Consider the following 26039-nt stretch of genomic DNA (forward strand, 5'->3'; position numbering starts at 1 on the left):
CGCAACAGTGAGAGGCCCGCGTACTGCAAAAAAAAAAAAAAAAAAAAAAAATTCACTGTTTTCATCCCTTTAAAGTAGCAATAGCAGCTTCTTGTGCTCCAACCTTTCAGTTAAAAAAAAAAAAAATTTACTGTTTTCATCTCTTTAAGGTAGCAATAGAAGATTTTTGTGCTCCAACCTTATATTCTAGATGCATTAAGAAAATGTCAAGTACCAAGAAGTAGAAAATATGGCCTAAAAAGAAGTCTAGCTCATTTGAAAAGGAAAAAGATGCAGCAGCCTGACTTAGAAGAGGAAATAACTTTTTTTTTAAGAGTAACCAACACATTTTATTTATTTATTTTTAACATATGTATTGGAGCATAATTGCTTTACAATGTTGCGTTAGTTGCTGCTGTATAACAAAGTGAATCAGCTATATGTATACGTATATCCCCATATCGCCTCCCTCTTGCGTCTCTCTCCCACCTTCCCTATCCCACCCTTCTAAGTGGACACAAAGCACTGAGCTGATCTCCCTGTGCTATGCAGCTGCTTCCCATTAGCTATCTGTTTTACATTTGGTAGTGGATATATGTCCATGCCACTCTCTCACTTCTTCCCAGCTTACCCTTCCCCCTCCCCATATCCTCAAGTCCATTCTCTACATCTGTGTCTTTATTCCTGTCCTGCCCCTAGGTTCTTCAGAACCATTTTTTTTTTAGATCCCATATATATGTGTTAGCATACGGTATTTGTTTTTCTCTTTCTGACTCCCTTCACTCTGTATGACAGACTCTAGGTCCATCCACCTCACCACAAATAACTCAATTTTGTTTCTTTTTATGGCTGAGTAATATTCCATTGTCTATATGTGCCACATCTTCTTTATCCATTCATCCGACGATGGACACTTAGGTTGTTTCCATCTCCGGGCTATTGTAAATAGAGCTGCAATGAACATTGTGGTACATGACTCTTTTTGAATTATGGTTTTCTCAGGCTATATGCCCAGTAGTGGGATTGCTGGGTCATATGGTAGTTCTATTTTTAGTTTTTTAAGGAATCTCCATACTGTTCTCCATAGTAGCTGTATCAATTTACATTCCCACCAACAGTGCAAGAGGGTTCCCTTTTCTCCACACCCTCTCCAGCATTTACTGTAGACTTTTTGATGATGGCCATTCTGACTGGTGTGAGGTGACACCTCACTGTAGTTTCGATTTGCATTTCTCTAAGGATTAGTGATGTTGAGCATCCTTTCATGTGTTTGTTGGCAGGCTGTATATCTTCTTTGGAGAAATGTCTGTTTAGGTCTTCTGCCCATTTTTGGATTGGGTTGCTTCTTTTTGTTTTTTGATGTTGAGCTGCATGAGCTGCTTGTATATTTGGGGGATTAATCCTTTGTCAGTTGATTCATTTACAAATATTTTATCCCATTCTGAGGGTTGTCTTTTCGTCTTGTTTATGGTTTCCTTTGCTGTGCAAAAATAAGTTTCATTAGGTCCCATCTGTTTGTTTTTATTTCCATTCTCTAGGAGGTGGGTCAAAAAGGATCTTGCTGTGATGTATGTCATAGAGTGTTCTGCCTATGTTTTCCTCTAAGAGTTTTATAGTGTCTGACCTTAAATTTAGGTTTTTAATCCATTTTGAGTTTATTTTTGTGTATGGTGTTAGGGAGTGTTCTAATTTCATACTTTTACATTTAGCTGTCCAGTTTTCCCAGCACCACTTATTGAAGAGGCTGCCTTTTCTCCATTGTACATTCTTGCCTCCTTTATCAAAGATAAGGTGACCATATGTGTATGGGTTTATCTCTGGGCTTTCTATCCTGTTCCATTGATGTATATTTTTGTTTTTGTGCCAGTACCATACTGCCTTGATTACTGTAGCTTTGTAGTATCGTCTGAAGTCAGGGAGCCTGATTCCTCCCGCTCCGTTTTTCTTTCTCAAGATTGCTTTGGCTATTCGGGGTCTTTTTTGTTTCCATACAAATTGTGAAATTTTTTGTTCTAGTTCTGTGAAAAACGCCATTGGTCGTTTGATAGGGATTGCATTGACTCTGTAGATTGCTTTGGGTAGTATAGTCATTGTCACAATGTTGATTCTTCAATACACAAATCAATGTGATATACCATATTAACAAACTGAAGGATAAAAACCATATGATCATCCCAATAGATGCAGAAAAAGCCTTTGACAAAATTCAACACCCATTTATGATAAAAGGAAACAACTTTTTGACGTGGGGTGAAGAAGAGATACTGAAGTATAATGGACAACAGCAGGAACTAGTCTAATTTGCATAATGAATATAAATCAGGGAGTAGCAGTTTATATTTAAATTTCTTAGCTGAAAGGCAACCGTGATACGCTGATACAGAAAAACAAAATCAGAGTACTTCCAAATATAAGCATTTTTAGAAGGACTTTAATTACTACAAAAGCACTCCATGTGACACTAGTCTCAGTATGAGGTTTTCAACAATAATGCGGTGCTACAATTTGCCCTTTCCACAGCCACAAGTGTAAACTCCATTATTATTGCCTCTTTTCAGGGATTGTTCAGTTGTATCCCATAGATATCAGTAGATCACACATATTTGTTTATAGTCACAACTTCATATATTGCAAAAGTACTTGAAGATCTCTCTATGACAAAAGTGATAGTTGTATAATGGGAAACAAACGGGCGCTATATAAAGGGAACATATCAGGATTTCTTTAGCAAGCACAGAATTCCAGTCTATTACACACTCTGCTGTGGGGGACGTGGAATTGACTGCTCCCAGGAGTGACAGAAGCTGTGCAGCAGACCTCTTTGCACCGGAGATCTGCATGTTTAGGAAACTGATAAATGAAACCGCAGTACACAATGTCTGAAAGTATGGAGTCTTCCAGTCAACAGTTAATTCAACAAACATTTACTGAGTATCTGCTATGTGCCGAGTGACCAAACTCCTTCAAACTTCTGCACCAATCCAGCCATCCTTCCCTGCCTTCTTAGTGTTACAGGGATGAAGTCCGCCTAAGGCTAACACATTTCCCCTGAGCTTGGGATTCCATCCCTTCCTGCTACACTAGAGACCTCACTTTTCCCAATTAGATCATCAGCAGGTAAGCCTGCTCAAGCCTCTCCTACCTTCTGACTGTCTCCCCTCCATCTCCATCCGCCTTTTCCCTTCTTAGCTGAGTGAGTCGAAAGGGTTGGTCACATCTGCTGTCTTACACTTCTTCAGCTTTCACTCATTCTCTACCTACTGCAACCTGGCTTTTGTTTCATCGTTTCACTGAAATTATTACAGAAGGCTACTGCTCTCCTTGTCTCTGAAGCAAATGAAAACTCCTTAGTCACTGACTTCACAGAAGCAATCGTCACTCTTGATCACTCCTTGAAACATTCTCTTTTTTGGCTTCCATGATACCATGTTCCCTTGGATCTCCGGTCACATCCTCTCAGTCAGCCTCCTTTAGAGCGTCTTTGTCTTGTCATCCTTTAAATGCTGGTGCTTCCCAGAGTTCCACTATATGCTACCCTCCCTCACCTCACTCTATGAATTCTCTTTGGGGAGTCTCGCCCAGTCACATGGCTTCAACTACAATATTTTCCTGATGATTCAAAGCTATATGTATCCCCAATTCCGAGCCTCTCTTCATGCATTTAATTTGTATACATGATGAAATCTTTTAGGATATCTACCTAGCTCATACAATCTCCCATTTTCTAAAGACTGCCTCTCATTCTACCTAGAGTGTAGCAATGATAGGATGGCCCAAACCAGGTCTGTAATATGTGAGCCCCAGTCCCTTCATCACAACTGAATAGACATCTGCTCCAAGCTGGGCCGATCAGATTCCCATGCCAGGAATCCGACTGAGGCTAAATCTGTGTTCAAACTGGAATTCCCAAACACGCTGGTGAGTGTGTAAACTACAACTCTGAAAACTGGCAGTATCTCCAAATACATACATACCTAATGACCCAGCAATTCCACTCCTAGATATAAACCAAGAGAAATAATCGCATATGTGCTCAAAAGACAAACCTAAGAACACTCATAGAAGCGCTCTCTGTAATAAGCAAACACTGGAAACTACGGAAATCTCCATCATCAGTACAATGAATAAATGGAGGTATATTCATCAGATGGAATATTATAGCAATGCAACAACATGGATGAATCTCACAAATATTCTAAGCAAAACGGTACAAAAGAGTATATGCTCTAAGATTCCGTTTACATAAATTTCAAAAACAGGGAAAAGTATTCTATGGTGTTAGAAGGCAGGATGGTGGTTATAATTCAGGGTTTATGCAGTGACTAAAAGGGAGCACAAGGGGGCTTCTAGGGTGCTGGTAATATTCTGTTTCTTGATCTGGTTTTAATAGCACAGGTATGTTCACTCTGTGAAAATGCATTTAATTTATGCACGATGCACTTCCTATATGCATGTTACTGTTCAAGATTCTCAGCTAAATCTGAACTGGACTCCTGAACTGAGATTTAAATTCTCCTTTGTGATAAGTCTTTACAATAACAGATTTAGTACAGGAATAATGAGAGTAAGTATAGTAATGGAGAGAACAAATAAAGTATAATAGAGCCCCAGAGAAAGAAATCATTTAGGAAGAAAAACTTTACATGGGAGGTGCCTTTCAGATAAGGACATTTACCAATTTTTTGCTCCTTATCTAGGCTAATTATTGTCAAGAATTCTCTCAAAGGAAGAGAATCAAGACTTGAGAGGTTTAGCCAGATGGAGCTAATCAAGTCGTCTTCCTGGCTTTGATGCCTGGGTGTCTGAAATGATAGAAGGCTGGGGGCCCCATGGGGTAGCACTGCTGGCAACTCCACTCAAGTCCTGCAAACCAACACACAAGATGCTTTCAATCTATTCCACTGCAGGTGTATTTAATGACATAGTTACAGTTTCTTTTAAAATTTCTTGTAAAATATTATGTTCTATTCAAATAAATGCAAAACAAAAGACTTCAACTGAAAGCCAGGATGATTTAAACTCTAACAGGTATTTCTTTGCTTCTGTCATTTCTAATGTTATGAATTTATAATTATATATTTCAATTTGGACTCCTTCCTAAAATACAATGTATGCATTTCTATTTTATGTCTGCCTCTTACAGCTCTGCTTTCTAACCTCACATCATACTGCCTCCATCATTAGTTTGGAGTATCAGCCTCAGGGCCTGACATTCACTTGGCCACCACACCCTGACACCTATCACGATGGTGCTGAAACAGAAACTGGCAATGACAGAAGACTCCAAGGGGATCAAAAATGAAAAGCAACTAAAAATATCATCACTACTTAGTGAGTCACCCCTGAAAATAACTATACAGCAGAACACATCTTACGGCAAGATGCTCTTTTAGGTTTACTGGCATCTAGTAATTTATTTTAGGAAAGAAAGAAAACAGAAAGGAAACCGACACAAAAATCTAATTAAATCTCGAAAAGATGATTATTTTTTAAGGTGGTTCAGTGAAACCATAATATGCAATCCAATGACAGTTAGCCCAACACATAATGGCAGAGTAAATATGAGTTTAGGACCACAGGAGGGACAGAACACTGTCTGTGCCCTCAAGAAGCCAGCCCTCTGGCTGTGAAGAAAACATAACCTCAGAAGGAAAAAACAGTGTGTAACTGGTTGCTAAGGGGCATGGGGCAGATTACATGTGCAACAGTCTTTCAGAGGAGAAAAACCATTCATTGAATATGCTAGGCCTAGAAGACAGATATAAGTGTAAAGGAGGAAAGGCCTGGGACAAGGTACCTAACATGGGAAGCAGGCACTCACACAGTGAGGGAATGGAGAACAGAGAACTGATGGGTTTGATGCAGGAAAAGATGAAATAAAGTATTTAATAAAATAGAATTGAGTTTCCTTTTGATCCGTCATAGGTCAAAACAGCATCGTTTTTAACAATAGAGGTTCACTATTTCAGTATATAAAAGCTCGTTAGACTTCTTACATTTTGAATTTAGCAAGATGCAGTTAAAGTTTATTTAAATGCAATATAAGGTTAAGAGGCTTGTAAAGGAAAGAATGGCAAAAAAAAAAAAAAAAAAAAGAATTATCTCAGAAACTGCTTAACCCATTACGGAGACAGAGTGTAGTGAAGCAGGAAAGTAACGCAGAGGCATCAGCTCACTAAGGCTTTTATCTGATTGGTTCTTTCACTGATTCACTCTAGCTATGTTCTCTTGGGCAAATCCCAAAACTTCTTCCAAGACCTGTTCAAGGGTATAATTAATAAGTTAAATAGAGAAGTGGTTTCAATTTTTTTTTTTTAAATGTGAAACCCTTGAACGTCCAAATCTATTTCTACCCGGGAGGAATATATAAAATAGACACATGAGAAACTGCTCTGGAAGACCACAGCCCCAGTGACCGGACGACCCTGTGGCTCTCCCTAACCCAGCCCACCACTTTTGCCTCCCGTATATGTGGCCCCAGAGATACTTCCCAAGCCCGTAGGCCCCTCTGGGACATAAGTTATAAGTCTCCGACTACACATTTCCAGAGTCCTTTCTAGTTTAAGATGGGGGGGCTGGGGTGTTGTTCCTCTTATCGAGTGAAATCACAAGTAGTAGTTAGTTGGTAGAGAGGAAAGATGTCAAATAATACAAACATACCTTCAACATTTTAATTTTAACCCAAACCAAATAAGTGTTCAATCATTTGCCAAGATTTTGTTTAAGGTTAAATTCTTTCCTTTGAGAGGGAATCCATTGATTGTATTCTGCAAAAACCATATCCATGAGATACCATCTGACACCTCCAGTTTCTGTTTCTTTAGAGAAAGACCTTTAAGACCCCTCAGAAGCAATCAGAGTTCAGAGTTTTTCTAGATGCTCATGATTTTTGTTCCTAGGCTTTCACTGTTGGCTTGCCAACGTCTAACTCAACAACAGATCTGAGTAACTCATATTCATCAAATTGTCCAAAGCATTTCACTTAATTTTCATAGAGATAACTCTTATAGTCATATTTCTTTGGTTTATATACATTTAAAGTACATAATTACAATAACAAATACAACTAATAAACATGCTTGGGAACCAACAGCTAATTCTTGGTAAGTCAGCAATTCCATTGACGGGAACAGCCTTAAGAATTAAGCATGCCTGTATGTTTTACAGATGGAAGGAATAAGTATAAGTGGGATTTGGTTAAGAGGAATTTGATTAAATGGATAGTAGAGAGCATTTTTACTGTGCATAAGTCTATCAAAATTAAGCATTTTAGAAGTTGCTGTTTATATGTAATTGTGTGTTAATTATACATTATTTCATTAATTGAATTGCTAAATAGAGTTGGGTTTGCAAGATTCTCTACTTGTCAACACCATTAACTTAGTAAGCATTACTGAATACACTTAAAAACAATTACATGTAAAAGTCTTGTGGTAGCCAGCTTCCAAAATGGTCCCCCCAAATCCCTACAACCTAGCATTCACACCCTTGTGTAATGCCCTCCTGCACTGAATTAGGGCTGACCTGAGTGGCCAACACAATACCACAGAAGTGATGGTGTGTGAATTCTGAGGCATAAAAGGCACTGTAGCTTCTGCCTAGTCTCTTGGATCACTCTCTCTGGGGGAAGCCAGCAGCACATGATGAGAATGTCCAAGGAACCCAGCGGAGAGGCCAATGTGAAAAAGAGCTGAGGCCTCCAGCCAACAGCCAGACATGTGAGCCTTCAGGTGACGGCAGCTCCAGCAGACCTGCAACCTCACAGGAGACACTGAGCTAGAACTGCCCGTCCAAACTGCTCCTCAATTCCTGCCACACAGAAACCAGGAAAGTTAACAAATTATTTTCATTTTAAGCTACTTAGTTTTGGGGTGAATTGTTATGCAAGTCTCTGATAAATCTAAAATTCTCACTGTTTTAGGTCTTTTTAGGTTAAACTTATCTAGTTAAAAAAAGTGAGAATCTATTCATCCTCTAAATTTAGGGGTCAGCAAACTATGGCCCCTGAGCCTTTTTTTTTTTAATTTTAAAGGTTGTTTTAAAAAAATGAAGAAGAAGGTGCAACAGACGCCATATGTGGCCCACAAAGTCTGAAATGTTTACTATTTGGCCTTTTACCAAAAAAGAGTGCCGACCTCTGCTATAAACTCCTATAATGGAGGGAAGTACTGCTTTGAGTTCATCGTCTGCATCCTAGTGGGCTCTAATAACACTCATCTAGGCTGATGAAGAGTGGAGGACTCAGGAGGGGCTTCTTTCCCCAAGGCTGAGATTCAGACACCTTCGAAGAGGCTGTGGCTATTGGCTATGTGAGAAACATGCAGCTGCTGGTGGCACAGAAACTTCCAGGAGAGCACCAGCCAGAGCTGGGCTGTGCAAGGGGCCTGCCGTTTGTCAAGACCAGCTCTCTCAGTGGGAAGAATGCAGCCTCGGATACAGCTGAAACTGCTGAAGAAACAGCTGGCGGGTGAGGAGACAAAGGCTCCAGGGTGTTGCTTAGATTGGTCTGTGAGGACCCCTGAGCTCTTGCACTAAAGAACGGAAATTCAGACCTGGGAAGAGAAGCACAGTTGACCTCTGAACAACGCATGTGGGTTAGGGGACCCCTCTGCACAGAGGAAAATCCACACATAACTTACAGTCAGCCTTCCACACCATCCTCAGGTCCTCCGCATCCACGGGTTCTACCAATTGCAGATCATATAGCACTGTAGTACTTACTATTGAAAAGCATCCCATATAATTGGACCCACACAGTTCAAACCCCTGTTGTTCAAGGGTCAGCTGTACTTCCTGCTACTCTCACCTTGTATTGGGCTGTACCCTGCAGATCTACAAGGCTCAGCTTTAAGACCGAAGAAAGAGCCCAGAGTCAGCGACAGAGACATCAATGGTTTAATGGATGGGAGAGCTTACACGTCTGAAGCAAGGTCCTGGAGCAACACCCCACTGTGTGTGGCCTACAGTGGGCAGGACACGGTGGCAGTCTTCACTCCCAGGGAAGGGGAGATTGCCAGTCATAGGGGGAACTGGTGTCAGGTTGGCTCATCGGTTAGCAGGGAAACTAGCAAAGGGGCACGTTCCTCACCACCCCTTTGATAAGAACAATCGCTAGCTGGGGCTGAGCCAGTATGTAGGAAGGTCAGTCATGTGAGTAGGGTGTAGGTAAAACAGGCACTGGTTGAGCAGGGCCAGTACAGAGAGCAAGAGAACAGCCATCTTGAGTGGCCTGACCATGCACCTTGCAGTGTCTCTCCAGTCCCTCTACTGACAAAGCCTAACACTGCACCGGCTGGCAAAAGGGAAAGGTTCACAGGGTCCAATTCCAATATCACAGAGCAAAGAAGGGGAGATTTGAAGCTGAGGGATAATAAATTGATAACGGACACCATACTTCCTCTTTTTTCTCATCTACTTCATCCTTTTTTTTTTTTTTTAAGGAAAAGCATGTTAGCATATATTGTGAGGTTCAATATTTCTGTTATTTAGTAAAACAAGCCACAGGCACTCAGCTTCATTCTATTATGTAACTTATTTTCAGAGTTAAAAAGACCTCTAGTGAATTGGAGGAGTTTCACATTCCTATCTAGTTATCCAATGTTGGGGGGAAAAAACAAAAAAGCAAGTGTGATAGCTGAAAAACAAATTCCTAAGTCCCAAAGCATAAGAGATTGGGTAATACTCATAAACTAGAAATGTGTTCTTCATCATCGAAAGCTACAAGTCAGCTGCCCAACTGTGTGTGGCGGGTGTTAAATACTACACTAAACAGAACTGTAGAGACTGGATAGGTACTCAGTTGTTTCCTGAGCAGAAATTATTTATGCAACTTGCTTCCTCTGAAAGAATATCCTCCATGGCAAACTACCCTAGCTTGGTCACATCGGTGATGTCACTGACCTCACCCGGAGATTGCTATTTAGGCAGAAAAGATGAAGATGAGAGCAAACTATTACATAAAGAATTAAAGGGAATTCTAAATGCTCTGAAATCTGTGAAATGGCAAAGCTCAGGAACTCTTCAAATAACAAGTCAGCTCATATAACATGAGAGTCCAGAGAAGGCAGTTCATATAATTCAAGGGAAAAAGAGGACTTTTGCAGCTAAAAATAACCCTTCAGAAGAATTTTAGAGGATTCTTTTTTAATCCGATAAAGGAAAAAGAAAAAAGAAGCCACGTTTCCCAAATCAAATTTCTAGTAAACCATCTAGCCTGGAGAAATGCTCTAGCTTCAGCTCTTAAAAGTTCTCAAGAGGATGGACTGAATTTTAAGATTTTTTTTTTTTGATGTGGACCATTTTTAACGTCTTTATTGAACTTGCTACAATATTGCTTCTGTTTTATGTTTTGGTTTTTTGGCCGTGAGGCATATGGGATCTTAGCTCCCTGACCAGGGATAGAACCCGCACCCCCTCCATTGGAAGGCGAAGTCTTTACCACTGGACTGCCAGGGAAGTCCCGAGGATGGACTGAATCTTAACTTAGGGAGATCAAGAAGGAAGCTAGATGTAGGTTTCTCTGAGACCCTACCAGCCAGGACCCACAAAGAACTCTTCTCCATCAACAAGTCCCAAATTGCTGCTCCAAGGCTTCACACTTTGTTGCCCACGGTCTCCTCTGCCTTAAGTGCCCTCCCCTCCTCGCCTCTATCCTTAAAACTCTAGCCAAACATGAAGCCAAACAAGGGTGCAAGGGTGAAAGCCAGACTGTTTGAATTTGAGTCCTGGTTCTAGCTGCAGGACCTATGCCCAGGGTCCTAACCTTTCTGGTCCTCACTTTCCTCTCCCTCAAGAAAACCCCAACTAAGCAGAAAGGCTAAGTTTTCTCTCCCACATCAGCCACTGCTGACTCTCCCCATCTCAGTAAAGGCTACCACCATCTACTCAGCTGCTCAAAACCAAGGAGTCCTTCTTCACTGCCCTTTCTTTTCACACATACAATCCCTCAGCAAGTGCTATCCGCTCTACTTCCAAAACGAACTCCAAATTGATCAAACTCTTCCTATTTCCACTGTTGCCAACCTTCTCCAAGCCACCAGCACCTCTCCAGAGCTCCTCTAAGTACCTCTTAACTGGTTTCCCAGCTTCTATTCTTGCCCTCTTCAATCTATCCTCCATACGAGACCCAAAATGATCTTCTAAAAGCATAAATTAAATCTTGTTACTCCCTTGCTAAAAACTCAGTAGCCCACCAATTGCACTTAGAATAAAATTTGAATTCCTCCACTGTCTGGCCTCTGTCTACCTCTCTGTCCCCCTCTATTTCTCCTCCCTTCGCTATGTCCTCTCTAGGCTACTGGCCTCCTCTCTGTTCCTGAAATTCATCCATTTCATTCTTGCTACGGGACTTTGCGCTTGCCACTTCCTCTGCCTGGAACACCCTTCCATTCAGTCTGTGTACCACTGACCCCTATCATTTCAGCTCTCACTCAAAAGCTGCCTCAAGTGGAGCTCCCATCGCCCCGTCCAATGCTGTTCCCGCTGCAGGACTCCCTGTCCCTCACTTCGCCCTGTTTTATCTTCTTCCTAATTCTTATCTTGACCTGCAATCGAATCAGTTACATGTTCACTTTTCACTCGCCTCTCCCCACTAAAACTTCAAGAGAACAGGGACCTTGACTCGTGTTCTCTTGTCAAGGAGCCATATTCTGGGCTCATGTATCCCGAACCTCATCAAAGGTTATTCACTTCCTAAATTACTTCATGGATTCCATTTGAGGAGGCAAAGCCCGGACCCTTTAATTCCCCTAAATCATGCAGCACCTCACCTTATACTCAAATAATTACTGAGATGAATTTAATTCTTCCTGAGTACCCTTAGGCTTTGTCGGTTACTCTAAATATTTCAATAAAAAATTCAACTTCTTTTGTCATTCCTTCCAAAATGCTTCCAGATACACGCCAGTAAACATCAGTCATCTTCTACTGGTCACAGAAAAACTTGAAGGATTAAGATCTACTTGGGGATAAGCTTAGTATCTTTTGAGGAAATTTTTTTAAATCTCAAGAAACTAAATTTAGAAATAACGATAATGGTCAGAAGATTAGAACTGAAAGCTGTGGTGCGTCTTGAGCTATGTTAATTTTATTAGAAATTAAAAAAAAACCAAAAACTAATCTCCCTAGCAAAGGTGCATAATGGAATCATTTATCCATTACTCTAACATGTAATAGTAGCATTATTTTTCACATATTAATCTCCACGATTCTTTTTTTTTTTTTTTTTTTGTGGTACGCAGGCCTCTCACTGTTGTGGCCTCTCCCGTTGCGGAGCACAGGCTCCGGGCGTGCAGGCTCAGCGGCCATGGCTCACGGGCCCAGCCGCTCCGTGGCATGAGGGATCTTCCCGGACCGGGGCACGAACCCGTGTCCCCTGCATCGGCAGGCGGACTCTCAACCACTGCGCCACCAGGGAAGCCCCTCCACGATTCTTCCTTTTCTCATTTCTCCCCTTCAATGTTTAACAAATATCCACAAATAAAAAACTGTTGTGTGATGAAGAAAGAAAAAAAAAAAGGAGGCTGTTTTAATCATAATATAATAAAACACAGCAAATACGTCTCAACTTATTCAGTTCAATCCTGCAAGTAAGAATGCTATCCAGGCTTCCTTAAAATAGAATTCTTAGAAACACAAACAATTAACAGCAAATTCCTAACACTTCTGCCAGCTCCCATTTATCTTAAAACCCAGCTTTAACTCCCAAAAGCTGTGGACAACAGCATCCAGCCTTTTAAAATTCTAGCTCTTTCTTTGAGCTAGATTACAAATCTAGCTTAACAAAATGAAACCAAATTAGTCAAAACACTCAGACACCACCTTGAGAGCATAATTAAGTCTAAGCAGCTGAACTGGTAGCTAGGCATTTGTTTGGTAAGTAACATAACATCACTTATGTATTACAGTCATGGTTTCTTAAAGAAAATATCAGGTATTAAGATCAAAGTTTGCATTAGTTTTAAAAAAAAAAGAGGTGAGCATTTAATGATAATAGGTAAGTATGGTATAAGCATTTTCCCAGAGAAACTTAGTATCTGCTATACCTTCCTATTTCAGAGGTCTCTCATCTCTGCTCCATATATCTTTATCCCAAACTACTCGAAAATTCTCATACATGGAGGAAAGACTGGATTTCTGAAACAGCCTGGACTGAAATGAGTAACAGCCGGAGCACCAATCCTGATTCTGTGACAAGATGCATGACTGACAAGCCACCTAACTTCCGTTTATTCATCTGAAAAAGATGTAATGGGATGAGGTGATTTCTACATTACCATCATCTTTGAAATTCTGTCCTTGTGAAAACTCATAAATAATTACAACAATTAATACTACAAATAGATGCAGAAAACACAAATGTCAATCAATAAAACCATTACTTCCTAAAAAAAGAGATGTAGTGTTCTCGCAAGGAAACGGGGACGGAGGATGGTGGGGGGGAGTGAAGAACAGATTATGTCGGGCGCCTACTGGCGATCAAATTTCAAAGTTACTCTCATTTTGTCTCTGAAGTAAACTGCAGAAAAATCAGACTGCCGCTAACTGCATGTCTTAGGCTAGTCAGAAATAAATCCTTAGTCATTTGTGAAATCAGGCACAGGGACTGGCACATAGTAAGTACTCAAAAAAAATTGTTAAATGAATAAATTTATTCGTTTAAATGTGGACAAATACATATGCGGTTTTACTTCTTACCTCAAGAGCCTAAGTTTTACAAATTAAAATGAAAGAAATTCAAAAATACTTCAAATGCTATACAGAGGAGAGGCAGTTGGGCAGCTGGCCTGTCTAGAATGATTTTCCAGTGGCCAGACTCTCTTTAGCCTTTTTAGCTGACCAGGGCTACAGACCTGAGCCAGGCCACCACCTTCTCCTGGAAATGTGAAAACCTGAACAAGCAGGCAGTGACCGAGGTTGTTGGAGCATCATATAGAAGTGCCCTGGAGAGACAGATGATTCCCCGATGCAAAGTTCACGGACTTGCTCTGGTTCCCATCCCCGCAGAAAACAGGTATCCAGCTATTCCTTCTAGAAACTACTAAAATGTTCTTCCAATAGATTTCTTGTCATTTAAGAAAGTCAGAGTAGGATTCTGTTGTTTTCACCAAGTTTAATTGTAATTAATATAGGGAAGGTACAGGACAATACAAATGTGCTGTATTGCCTTAACTGTAACACTACTGTTGAGACAGGAGCTACCAGCTACTGAAAATCTATATAGCAGCACTTTGCCCGTGTTACATGATTTAATCCTCAAGTAAACCCCATGAGGTAGGTGTTCTTCTTCCTGTTTCCCTAAGGGGACTCTACGGGTTAAGTAGCTTGCAGGGCCCAAATCACAGGGTCCAAGTTCACATGCAGGCTGGTCTGACTTCAAAGTCACCAGGCCACATTGCCTTTACTATTATTATTTTTATTTTCAAAACCCCCTGGCTTTCAAAGGACTTTTCCTAAATCTGAGTATTCAGAATTATAATCACTTATCCATGTGGCAGTTGATATGATATCACTTATGTACTAGAGACATGATTCTGAATATTAAATTTTTGAATGTTAAATTTACTAAATCTCTTCTATAAAGCCTTTGTATTCTTCTTCAGACTAGTTTCTTTTTCAAAGAAAAAGAAAATTGTGATAAAAACTTTTTTCTTGTAAATTTTCTCTGCTAGAAAAATCTTCAAACTTTATCTATTTTCTGTAAGAAACTTCTAGAAGGTATTTGGAATGGGCAAGAACTGTAAAATTAGGAAGGAAGTGAGGAAGAGAGAATCTAGTGCTAAGAGTAAACAGTGCTGACAAGTCAGAATTGGCAGAGTCTCAGACATCTACACTACAGCTGGGGTGCTGCCTCAGAATGTAGGACACTGGCTAACAAGAACCCTAATCTAGGACACTCATTTGTAATTGAAATAACAACAGAAAAGATTAAAACTCAATCCGTTCTGAGCTGTAACACTGAGGACCAATGCATTATGGAAAGATCACGAAGGAAATGACTAGGGCAGATAACCTAAATGAAGATATTTCTGACTATACCCACTGGAAAAATTGTATTCCATTCAGAATGCCGAGGTGCCTTATCTCATCCTGCATCCTCTTTCCCTTTCAGCCAAAACCATTTAGTGAGCACTTAACTGTATCTGCTATATAATGTACCCTGGAAATATACTAGTAAACAAGATATAATCCCTACACTGTGAGACAAATGAGTAAATAAACAGTTGTAATGGTGTGTGATAGATCTATGATGGTTTAGGGTGTTCTGAGCCCATCCACAGAGACACCTGTAGGATTCAATCTTGAAGAAATTAGAGCATATTTTAACAAAATTAAATAATTGGTTTTTTAAATGCCCCAGATGGTCCTTGATTTTAAATCATACTGATGTTTCTATTAAAAATAAAACAGCCTTGAAGTCACACAATTACTTTCCAAAATCCTGAAGATCCTTTAAGATCTTTCCTATAGGTTTTAACTTTTTAGTTTCCATCCATTCAAAACTCTTTGCCAATAAATAATTTGGCTATTTTACATATTTCATCCAAAATTTCAGAAACATTAGCTTTTATATTCCTTATTCCATCTTTTTGTTTAAAATAAACAAACATGTATTATTACATGTTACCACTGGGTGTGGGAAGGGAGAGGGAATGTGGAGAATGGATTCTTTAAGTTGCTTACAATAAGCACATACTCCTTTTGCAACTGACAAACATGTACTTATTAATAACGCCACAAAATCCACACACTGTTTGATGTGCATGTTTTCTACGGATCAACTACAGAGGTGCAAGTACACTAAAGTCATTTCATTGTGATTTAATTATTCTTGGGTAATAACTCTGGTAGTGACATTATAATTTTGTGGCTTGGCATTAAGCAGAAACAAGTATAAAACTGCTCTGTTGGGCTTCCCTGGTGGCGCAGTGGTTGAGAGTCCGCCTGCCGATGCAGGGGACACGGGTTCGTGCCCCGGTCCGGGAAGATCCCACATGCCGCGGAGCGGCTGGGCCCGTGAGCCATGGCCGCTGAGCCTGCGCGTCTGGAGCCTGTGCTCCGCAACGGGAGAGGCCACAACAGTGAGAGGCCCGCGCAAAAAAAACCCAAAAAAAACTGCTCTATTTTATGTGCTCTGTCCCTACTTTATTATAGTATATTCTATAAAATCTTGAGGGATAAAATTTGCCTCTGTGTGCAGCTACTATAGAACACTGTGCTCCTTTCTCTCAGGGTATCATAATTCAATACTGCCAACTCAGATTCACATGGTTTTTCTTCTAAGCATTTCAAAGTGTTAGCCAGCCTTCATTCCATCTATGGTGCAACATTTATGCGTGGTATATTAGAAATAACTAGGGTAATCACTAACTTCTCTCAAATGTGTAGGAAAAAGTTGGAGAAGGAGTATACAAACTCTTCCTACGACCCAGACTCTGAGCCTTCAGTTGTAGAATTTAGAACCAAAACCACTCTTTCTAGTCTCTTAATCTTTTCTCTTCAACCCATTTCTTCTTTCTAACCAATCCACTCTATTAATAGTTATGGAAAATCAAAGAAATAAATTCAACCAAACTAGCGAGGTTTACTATAACTTACAGCTAGAAGATGTCGACACTGTGGCTTCTTGAGCTAATTATCTAGTCCCTCTGAGCCTCAGTCTCATCACCTGTACATGGGGATCAAGTTGCCTCTTTACCACCCGGAGGTACTTAACAGCACAGAGGAAGGGGGGTCTGTAAATTTATCAAGCATCATAAAGACAATGTGTTGTTAATATAATAAATGCTCTTTACCTTTTTTTGCTTGTTTAAAAATATTTATTATATCAACATACAATTCGAAGTATGGTATTCTGTATATATGAAAAGTATCCCATAGTAAGGTAAAAATGTTATAACCAACTCGAAAAACATATCTAGTACAAACATGGCCATAAATATTCTAATGAACATTGTTATTACAACCAAATACAAGAAATAAACTAAACTCACTATGCCATGCACCCGTTCGAGGGCCTGATTTTTGGTTAATTGCTCTTTATGCTTAATCAACTGCCTATCTCTTTATATCAATAACAAAGAGAAAAAACATACAAATTATTGCCATCAATAGAATCAGCTATGATAAAAACTGAACATTAATGCACGCATGTGGGAGATTACAACATCTGGCATTTGGGAGGCTCTCAACAAACATGCCTTTCCTTAACCTCATATTCTTGTTACATCTAATAAGTTACTTGAAGTTTCCTCATAAAGAGCTATTTAGGGCACATGTACAATAAATTATAGCAGTGAATGGGACCAACTACAATCCCTCTATGGTACAAGTTTGAATAGTAAGGCTAGAAAAGGAAGAGAATTGTGATGCTAGAACTTGGAATTAGTACTGTCCCGTGATGAACTGTTTCCTGCACACAATATGCAATAAAGAAAGAAATCAGTAAGAGAGAAGGGCAGGCCTCACTCCTGTCCTGTCACTGGGGTTGGTGAGCCAGAAGGAGTCGCTGTAAACCTCTGCTGTGGGGTTCCAGAATTTAAATTGACCCTCGTGTTAGAGGTTATCCAGGCATCTGCCTGGCATCTGCAGGGCCTGTGCACAGAAAGTGGAAGAACAGAAGGCTTGGCAGGTAATGCCTCTACCCCTGTCTCAGGGACATCATGTCAGTCCCCAAAGGCCTCAGAAACCATCTGATGAGAAAGGATAAAGTATTTAAAGGCAGAGTTAAGTTAGGCAGACAGGAATGAGCGTCCAAACGGTCACTCAGCAGCTATGTGATCTGGGGACATTAACTTCTCTAAATCTAAAGTGTGCTCATCTACACAACGGGGACCACAGTGCTACCTCTCGGAGTTCGCATAAGTGTCCAAGTTGAGGTGTGTAAAGTACCTTAACAGTGAGTCCAACATTACTATTACTCTACTATTATGATTACTGTAATTTCTACGCAGAAGCAACATGACTCCAAAACACAATTACAGACTAACTCCACGGATAACCTAAAAGCTCTGTTAATTTTTTGAAGAACAGCACAACATAGAAAGAGATTCAATATTCAATAATGGAATGAACCAACTGGGATGGTTGGTATAATATATAAGACACCAGTTTGGGGAGGGTAGTAAGCGCATCCTCTAAGAAGCTTATAGTTAAGTTGACAATTTTCTTTGCTGTATGTAAGTCATAAACAAGAAAGAGCCTATGGAAAAAGACCATTACTTAAAGTACACTTTAGACAATGTAACTATTTAAAGACTAATGATGTTTACTAGAAAAATCATACCCTCAGTCAGGTCATAGGATATTTTATTTCTACTACGGTTCCTACTTGACTCTGGCGTAGGTGTTCTGTATCTTTGCTAACCATAATTTGTTATTAGGCTGTTTCCTCACTTGCCATTTGGTTAGGTAAAAATGCAATATATTAATTTAATAAGAAATATAGTAACCAAAAAAGTAAATTATTATATGAGTCTTAGTTTGGGTTTCTCCGAAAGTAGAGCCTAAGACAAGGATGTGGGTGCAGTAATCTATTTTGGAGGTGATCCTATGAAACTAGAGTGAGAGATGGGAGGCATGAGACAGGGAAGGAAGAAAAGCTAAATCTACGAGCATTACCGAGGTCACTGCTAGAGACGATAGGGGACGAACTCGGCCAGTACCCACGAGAAGCATTTTAACTATCTCCCAGGATTGTAGATCTGGAAGACAGGAAGCCAGAGTGTTGACTCAGCCTGGTTGAGGACTGCCCCCTGGGGGAGGGGGAGGGGCACTAACTCCACTGCCCTTCCAGGCTGCGCTTGCAGAAAGACAGGGTGTACATGAGTTTGAGGTGGAACACCCACAGTGGAAGGTGAGTCTGAATTTGCAAGACACCATCCATCACAGCCACAACCGAAATCAGCGGCCGACAAAGTGGATGTGCGCAAGGACCAGGGGCATCTGCTAGACATAAAATACCAAGAAGCTACATGTGAAAACAAGACTTCCCAGGCTCTTTCAAGGAATAAAGGGAAGGTACTCTTATTTTCACCTTCCCCAAATAGTTTTGAGAGCATCATTACCTAAAGTAGGTTTTAAAAGAGATTAAGTAGGAAAATAAAATCTTTGCATATTCCTTATTGTGGGCTTAAGTATCTAATTAGATTTTATCTCCACAAAGAGATTAACTGCAATATTATTTACAACAGCAAACCAAAACAAAAAAACCGTGAAGCAAACCCAACTATCCAATAATAATGGAAGCGTTAAATAAATTATTAATCTATAAAATACAATTATTATGCATCCATTAAAACTGTTTTCAAGGGCTTCCCTGGTGGCGCAGTGGTTAAGAATCTGCCTGCCAATGCAGGGGACACGGGTTCATGCCCTGGTCCGGGAAGATCCCACATGCCGTGGAGCAACTAAGTCCGTGCGCCACAACTACTGAGCCCGTGCTCCTAGAGCCCGAGCTCCGCAACAAGAGAAGCCACTACAATGAGAAGCCCGCGCACCGCAACGAAGAGTAGCCCCTGCTCACCGCAGCTAGAGAAAGCCCGTGCCCAGCAACAAAGACCCAACACAGCCAAAAATAAATAAAAATAAAATAAATAAATTTATTAAAAAAGGAAAACTGTTTTCAAGAAAGTATTTACCACACGAGGAAAGACTCATGATAATGATATCTGAAAGAAGTTAGATCCAAAACTACATATAATGTTAATGCATTTGTATAAAAGTATGAATAAATTTATTTATAAATAAAATTTTTTGTATTTCAAAACCAGCACTTTCATAACTATACATTTTCACTTCCTTTACACCAAATTTGGACTCTAATGCATCAGCTAACCAACTGTGGTTTGTTGCCCCCACCCCCCGGCAGCCCAAGCACACGTGGAAATGTGTGGGGAGCTTTTCTCAGTTGCCATATCGACTGGCGGGTGTTACAAACACGATAGCTAAACAGAGACGCTAAACATTCTGCAATAAACTAAAGAGAACAAAAACCCGCCTTGCCAAAACACCAACAGTAAAAACCATGAGCTAAGGAATAAACACTTAGAATGATCCTATGCCAGACAACAGCTCAGTTTTGCAAGCATCTGTGCCAGAAGGTTGAAGCAAATTTGGACTACAGTTTGCATATATCACTACTATTTTATAAAACTGAGTGGAGATGGGTACCTCAAAATGCTAATACTAGTGTTACAAAGCAGAGCGACTACAACAACATGGTTGGGACAAAGAAGGAAATCAAGAGAGGTGCAAAGGGTGGTGACTTTTTAACATGAAATTGCATATTTAGGTTTCTGCCAACTGAACACGCATATATTCAGTTGCAAATCAAAAGAACAAAATTAAACCCCATGTTCCAAATATAGAAATTCATAATCACAAATTGTGTCCAACAGATGAGGTATTGTTTGCAATTTTATAACATGTTCTTACTTTCTTGGAAGAGAACAAATCCACATAAAGCATATTATACACCATTTGTACTTCTGACTTCAGTACATGTTTTTAAGAACATGTTATGTACAAACATGACTGTGTACAGAGAAAGGCTGTAAGGAAAATAGCAAAATATTAGTATGGTTATTCCTTAGTGGTGGAATTATCAGAGGTTTCCATTTTCTTCTTTACTGAAATTTTAAATGAAAAACATAAGTCTGCAATGCCCTCAAGAAAATCCAAAGGTCAGCAAAACAGGCTAAGTTACACATGTTTAAGGTTAGTGTCAAGTCCAAATGAAAGCAAAATAAGCTCGGTGAAAGGAAGGATGACAAGATTCAGAGCTGAGCTACGTCCTCATAGTTGGTTATCTGCTGGGCAGTAAGTGGCTCAGACCATGGACAATACAGCCCCACTGTGTATTCTCTACTAGAGGTAAGGTACTATCAAAACTCACTGGCAAGGGACTTCCCCGGTGGCGCAGTGGTTAAGAATCCACCTGCCAATGCAGGGGACACAGGTTTGAGCCCTGGTCCAGGAAGATCCCACATGCCGCGGAGCAACTAAGCCTGTGTGCCACAACTACTGAGCTTGTGCTCTAGAGCCCGTGAGCCACAACTACTGAGCCCACGTGCCACAACTACTGAAGCCCGCGTGCCTAGAGCCTGTGCTCCGCAACAAGAGAAGCCACCGCAATGAGAAGCCTGCGCACCACAATGAAGTGTAGCCCCGGCTTGCTGCAACTAGAGAAAGCCCGCATGCAGCAACGAAGACCCAACACAGCCAAAAATAAAAATTAATTAATTAAAAAAAAAAACCTCACTGGCAAGTCTTTTAAGATTCATACAAGCAAAAGGTACATTAGTCAGGATAGTACACATAATGAAGACCTAAAGTTTGTTCTATTACTAAGATAAAGCAGTAAAAATAGCACATAAAATTCTCTAGCAGGAGGTAGTTACAATTTAAGCAAAGCTGATTACTGGGAAAGGAAATAATTAGAAAGATAATTTAGAAATATGCACTAAAGGGGAAAAACAAGTATCAAAATATTCAGTCATTTATTCCTTTATCAAGTGTTTTCTGAGTGAGAACCCCAAAGCACCATGCATCTATCACTCCTTTTACTTGTATCCTCTTTGAACTTAAACTTTTGGTCTATGCCCTCTGTTTCATAAGTTTCTACTCACCATGTTGGAGGTACTTCCTTTTCTTGCCTAAGTGGACATGATGGTGCATAAGTGATGACACCTGTTGCTCACTGAGCTTGGGAACTGATATGAATGACAGGTGTCACTAGTCAAGAGTGTCCTCTCCCTCAGCACTACATGTAGTGACCCTTCTCAGATGTGCCCTTGGAAGAAAAAAAGAGTCTTTCACAGGGACTTCCCTGGTGGCAGTGGCTGGGAATCTACCTGCCAATGCAGGGGACACGGGTTCGAGTCCTGGTCCGGGAAGATCCCACATGCCGCAGAGCAGCTAAGCCCATGCACCACAACCACTGAGCCTGCGCTCTAGAGCCCGCAAGCCACAACGACTGAGCCTGCACGCCACAACTACTGAAGCCTGTGTGCCTAGAGCCTGTGCTCCGCAACGAGAAACCACCTTCATCCTTGTGGGCTTATATCTCTTTTGTATTCCTGTAGTCTTCCTTTCTTAGGGTTTCAGAAGGAAACCATTATGTATTTGTTGAACCTGCCATTTTTTACTGGAAGTCACTCTCAAATCTTCTGTTAGGGACAAATTGTTTGTGTCCCCCCCTCCCGCCCCAAATTCGTATGTTGAAGTCCCAACCCCAAATGCAATGATATTAGGAGGTGGGGCCTTTGGGAGGTAATTAGGTTTAGACGAGATCTTAAGGGTGGAGTCGCCATGATGGTACCAGTGCCCTTAGAAGAGGAAGAGACACCAGAGCTCTCTCACCGCCACGTGAGGACAGCTGTCAGTTACCCAGGAAAAGGGTTCTCACCAGAAGCAAATCTGCCAGCACCTTGATCTTGGACTTCCCAGCCTTCAGGACTGTGAGAAATAATGTCTGTTGCTTAGACCACCCAGTCAGCGGTGCTGTGTTATAACAGCCTGAAATGACTAATATACCATGAGACCAACAAAATTAACGAGAAAAACAAATTAACAAGCAGTCTCTTTTAAATGACAGTCATTTTATTCTAAAATTTTCACATCATGAGTCTAGTCCAGAAGATGAGGAGAATTCTGCTACAAAATGACCCTTTTCATTTTAATCACTTGATCAATGTAGCGTAATCAGAGGGCTTTATCTTCTTATAGCCTTCGCTAGCAATGGAATTTAAAATGCCCCAGTTTGCCATCTGCTTCATTTTCACCAGCATGAGCAATACCAATAAAAAGGAATAGCCTTCAAACGTCAGCCTTTTTTTTTTAACAGAGGAAAAGAAATACATGCCTAGACTATGGGTTCTATTTGAATCACAGTGAGATTTGGCCCTAATTTCCAGAAATCTTGACTCATATGATATAGAAGCAACTGAATTACTCCTTTTACTTCTCTATTAAGTTTCTATTTTAAGAAAAAAAAAAGGGAATGTCAGAATTGTGTAAGCATCCTTGGTAGACGGGGAAATAAAACTTCCCTGGATTTCTCAGTGCTCCTGTAAAAAGCCCTAGCCCTTTGAGACACGGAAACGTATATAATATAAAGATAATGAATGTTTGCTTTCACATCGCTTATATGCATTTTACTTTTCACATACCCTAAGGATTAGATCTATAGCCATCTGTCTAGTTAATTGCTCTGATCTGAAACGGATGATAAAACTTTCTTATCTCCATAAGAAGCCAAATAGTGACAGTCCAGACTAGGCCCATTGGCTGAGTTCCCAAAGTGCCAGGAAGACTGGAGAACTATCTCCAGATAGCTACGTCTACCTCTCTAGGTATTTACAGAAGCCCAGGCCTTGGAGACATCTCCTGGTCATAAGCACCTTCAGGAATGCTTAACCTGCCCTCACAAAGATGCATGTACATTCTAAAAGGTTAGGGTCAGAACCCAGGTCACTTTCCATCTTATCTCAAAGGAGCAAAGGTTTTCCTCCCTCCTTTTGTGAGGGGAGGGGAAGGACTGTCTCTAAGAGAAGAAAATACACTGTTCTCTGTCTCTCACAGTGAGGTGAAACCTGCCACCTCCACAGAGAAATTCCATGAGCTTTCATGTGTTGCCTGTGGGCCCCGGTATAGGGGCCCAACACTGCGATGGTACTCTGGTTGTATGAATAAAGAACTCTATTCCCTGACCCAGATGCCACATCTTTCTACAGTACACACACACACACACACACACACACACACACACACACACACATATCAATCACATAACTACACCAGTAGGCTAGCATCTCAAACCCTTCAAAGTTCCTAACAAAACAGTCCAGATTAGCAGACCTAAGAGCAAACAAGCAAGTTAGAAAAGGAACATCCACTAGGAAGCAAACGAGACTCCCTCAATATATTTTAGATTAAGTCTAACAGGAAAACCCTTTGCAGAGGTGAGAGATTCATACAGTATCATGGAATTAAAAGATATAATAATAATAAAAAAAAAAAAAAAAAAAAGATATAATAAAAACATGTCTTAAAACCCCTCAAGATCCCCCATGGAGGGGCCTTGGGTCTCTCAATTCTAGCCCATCCTAAGTAGACCCTGTTCTCCAAGCTAAGTTCAGGAATCAGGGGTTTTCCCAGCCCCCTCTCAGACCTACTCCGACCACTAGCTAGTAGGGCCCCAGGGATGTCTAAATACCTAATGCAGTGTTTTAGTCCCAAAGAGCTGATAGCTTTTAAATCAGTGTGGGCTCCCCCAAACATCAGACGGATGATTGTGCTGGACTCTCTTTAAAATAGCTTTGAATCTATGACTCGACCATTTTACTACAATAGCACCAAAAAAGGAGAAGGAGGAAAATGTAGGCTACTCCTGGTATCCGGATGAGAGGTGGAATTTATTACAGGCATTGAACACTAGTAAGGCGAGGCAAATGCTGCATCTGATTGCTAAGGCTCAGACTCTAGGCCACCTCATTCCATCCCTTCTTTTTCAGACAAGGGCACCAGGGCCCCAAGGGGTAAAAGGCCTGCTAAGGTCATACAGGTAGTGGCAGAACTAGAACAAGAACCCAGGACTCTTGAAGCACGATAAAGTACTTTTGCTATTTAATCACTAAAACTCCACATTTCCTATAGAGGAAATGGGTTGTTCATCACAGCCTGGACAATACATCCCTTAAGCCTCTGTGCAGTGAGCAACCTTCTGACTGACTGGCATCTCCAAGGTACCCCAATATAAGGAAAACACTGTCCCGCATCTGACATACAATAGTTCTAACTACCAATTCATGTTCACGTGGTTTTAATAAGACGTCTAAATTTGGCCAGCACAGCTCAGCTCTCACTGGGGCTGGACCAGTCCAGTGAATCCATAAAACCAAGATTTTTGAATCCAAGAGACCACTCAGAGGATCCAGCAGAGAACATTCTAAGGTAGAGCTGCCTCCAAGGACCTTCTAGACAGCCTTCCCTCAACACTAATGCAGTATAAAGACCCTAGATACTCTAAACGCGTGCTTTGGGGCTAAAAATACTTAACTCCAGAAAAAAGAGTAAAGACTGCAAAGTTGTTTCCAGTAGCTCTGATGTTTTCCATAGCTCCCAAGACTTACTCTGTCATATAAGACATAGAGCCAAAAAAGGTCCAAGAGGATCAGACAACCCTGGGAGAGATGGAAAGGGGTCTTGAATGGAAATGAGGTATTATGAGTTTCACCTGATTTGACATTCAATCCTCAGCAAAGCTCAGCACTTAGTTAGGGCTTCAAATTCCACAGCAAGCCATGATATCCAATTCTGTTCTTGGACCACAGGGCTTAATTGAATATCCAGCATTAAAAGTGCCTTCTACCTTCTCCACTTTCACCTTTTTTCTCCAAATGAAGTGATAGCTGGCTGGTTGTTGTTTTTTGTTTTTTTTTTAACATATTAAATGTCAAGGACAGTCAATGCCTTTTCATCCCAAAGTTAAAATATAAGCATTCTTCAGAGATGATAAATGTCCACCCTATTTATTCTGACACAACACTTGGCTGATGTAGAATGGCTGACTGACTATATTTTGAACAGCTGAATACAGATTGGTCTATTGAAGTACGTTCACAATTTATTTCATTTGATGCCAATTCAGGGAACAAAACAAAATAAACCATTTGACTGCAGAAAGAAAACTGCATGTATGTATTCTAAAAGTAAAAGGAATTCAGTGAGAGAAGTCTTAGTTTTAAGTTCTTAAACAAATCCTTTTATTTTTTTGAGATTTTTTTGATGTGGACCATTTTAAAGTCTTTATTGAATTTGTTACAATATTGCTTCTGTTTTATGTTTTGGTTTTTTGGCCACGAGGCATGTGGGATCCTAGCTCCCCGACCAGGGATCGAACCCACGCCTCCTGCATTGGAAGGCTAAGTCTTAACCACTGGACCGCCAGGGAAGTCCCTGAACAAATCCTTTTTAATCAGGCCTCACTGGCAATATGAAAAATCAAGGGCCCAGATCAAAAGTAAAAGAGAAGTGATCCAATGTTCCTGAGATCTAAACTC

General features: G+C 40.6%; 1 protein-coding gene and 1 long non-coding RNA gene across 2 annotated transcripts in view; one reads left to right on the forward strand and one right to left on the reverse strand.

Moving 5' to 3' along the window:
- LOC137223500 (uncharacterized) overlaps nt 1–13382 on the forward strand; it is a 28944-nt gene extending 15562 nt beyond the window's left edge. Inside the window, exons 2-3 of the long non-coding RNA XR_010942900.1 lie at nt 5123–5310; nt 13036–13382. This is a non-coding gene — a long non-coding RNA (uncharacterized lncRNA). The remainder of the gene's footprint in view (nt 1–5122; nt 5311–13035) is intronic.
- MCUB (mitochondrial calcium uniporter dominant negative subunit beta) overlaps nt 1–26039 on the reverse strand; it is a 90640-nt gene that overhangs the window by 35366 nt on the left and 29235 nt on the right.

Source organism: Pseudorca crassidens, chromosome 4 (genome assembly GCF_039906515.1).
Source record: "Pseudorca crassidens isolate mPseCra1 chromosome 4, mPseCra1.hap1, whole genome shotgun sequence".
In the NCBI taxonomy this organism is placed as follows: Eukaryota; Metazoa; Chordata; class Mammalia; order Artiodactyla; family Delphinidae; genus Pseudorca; species Pseudorca crassidens.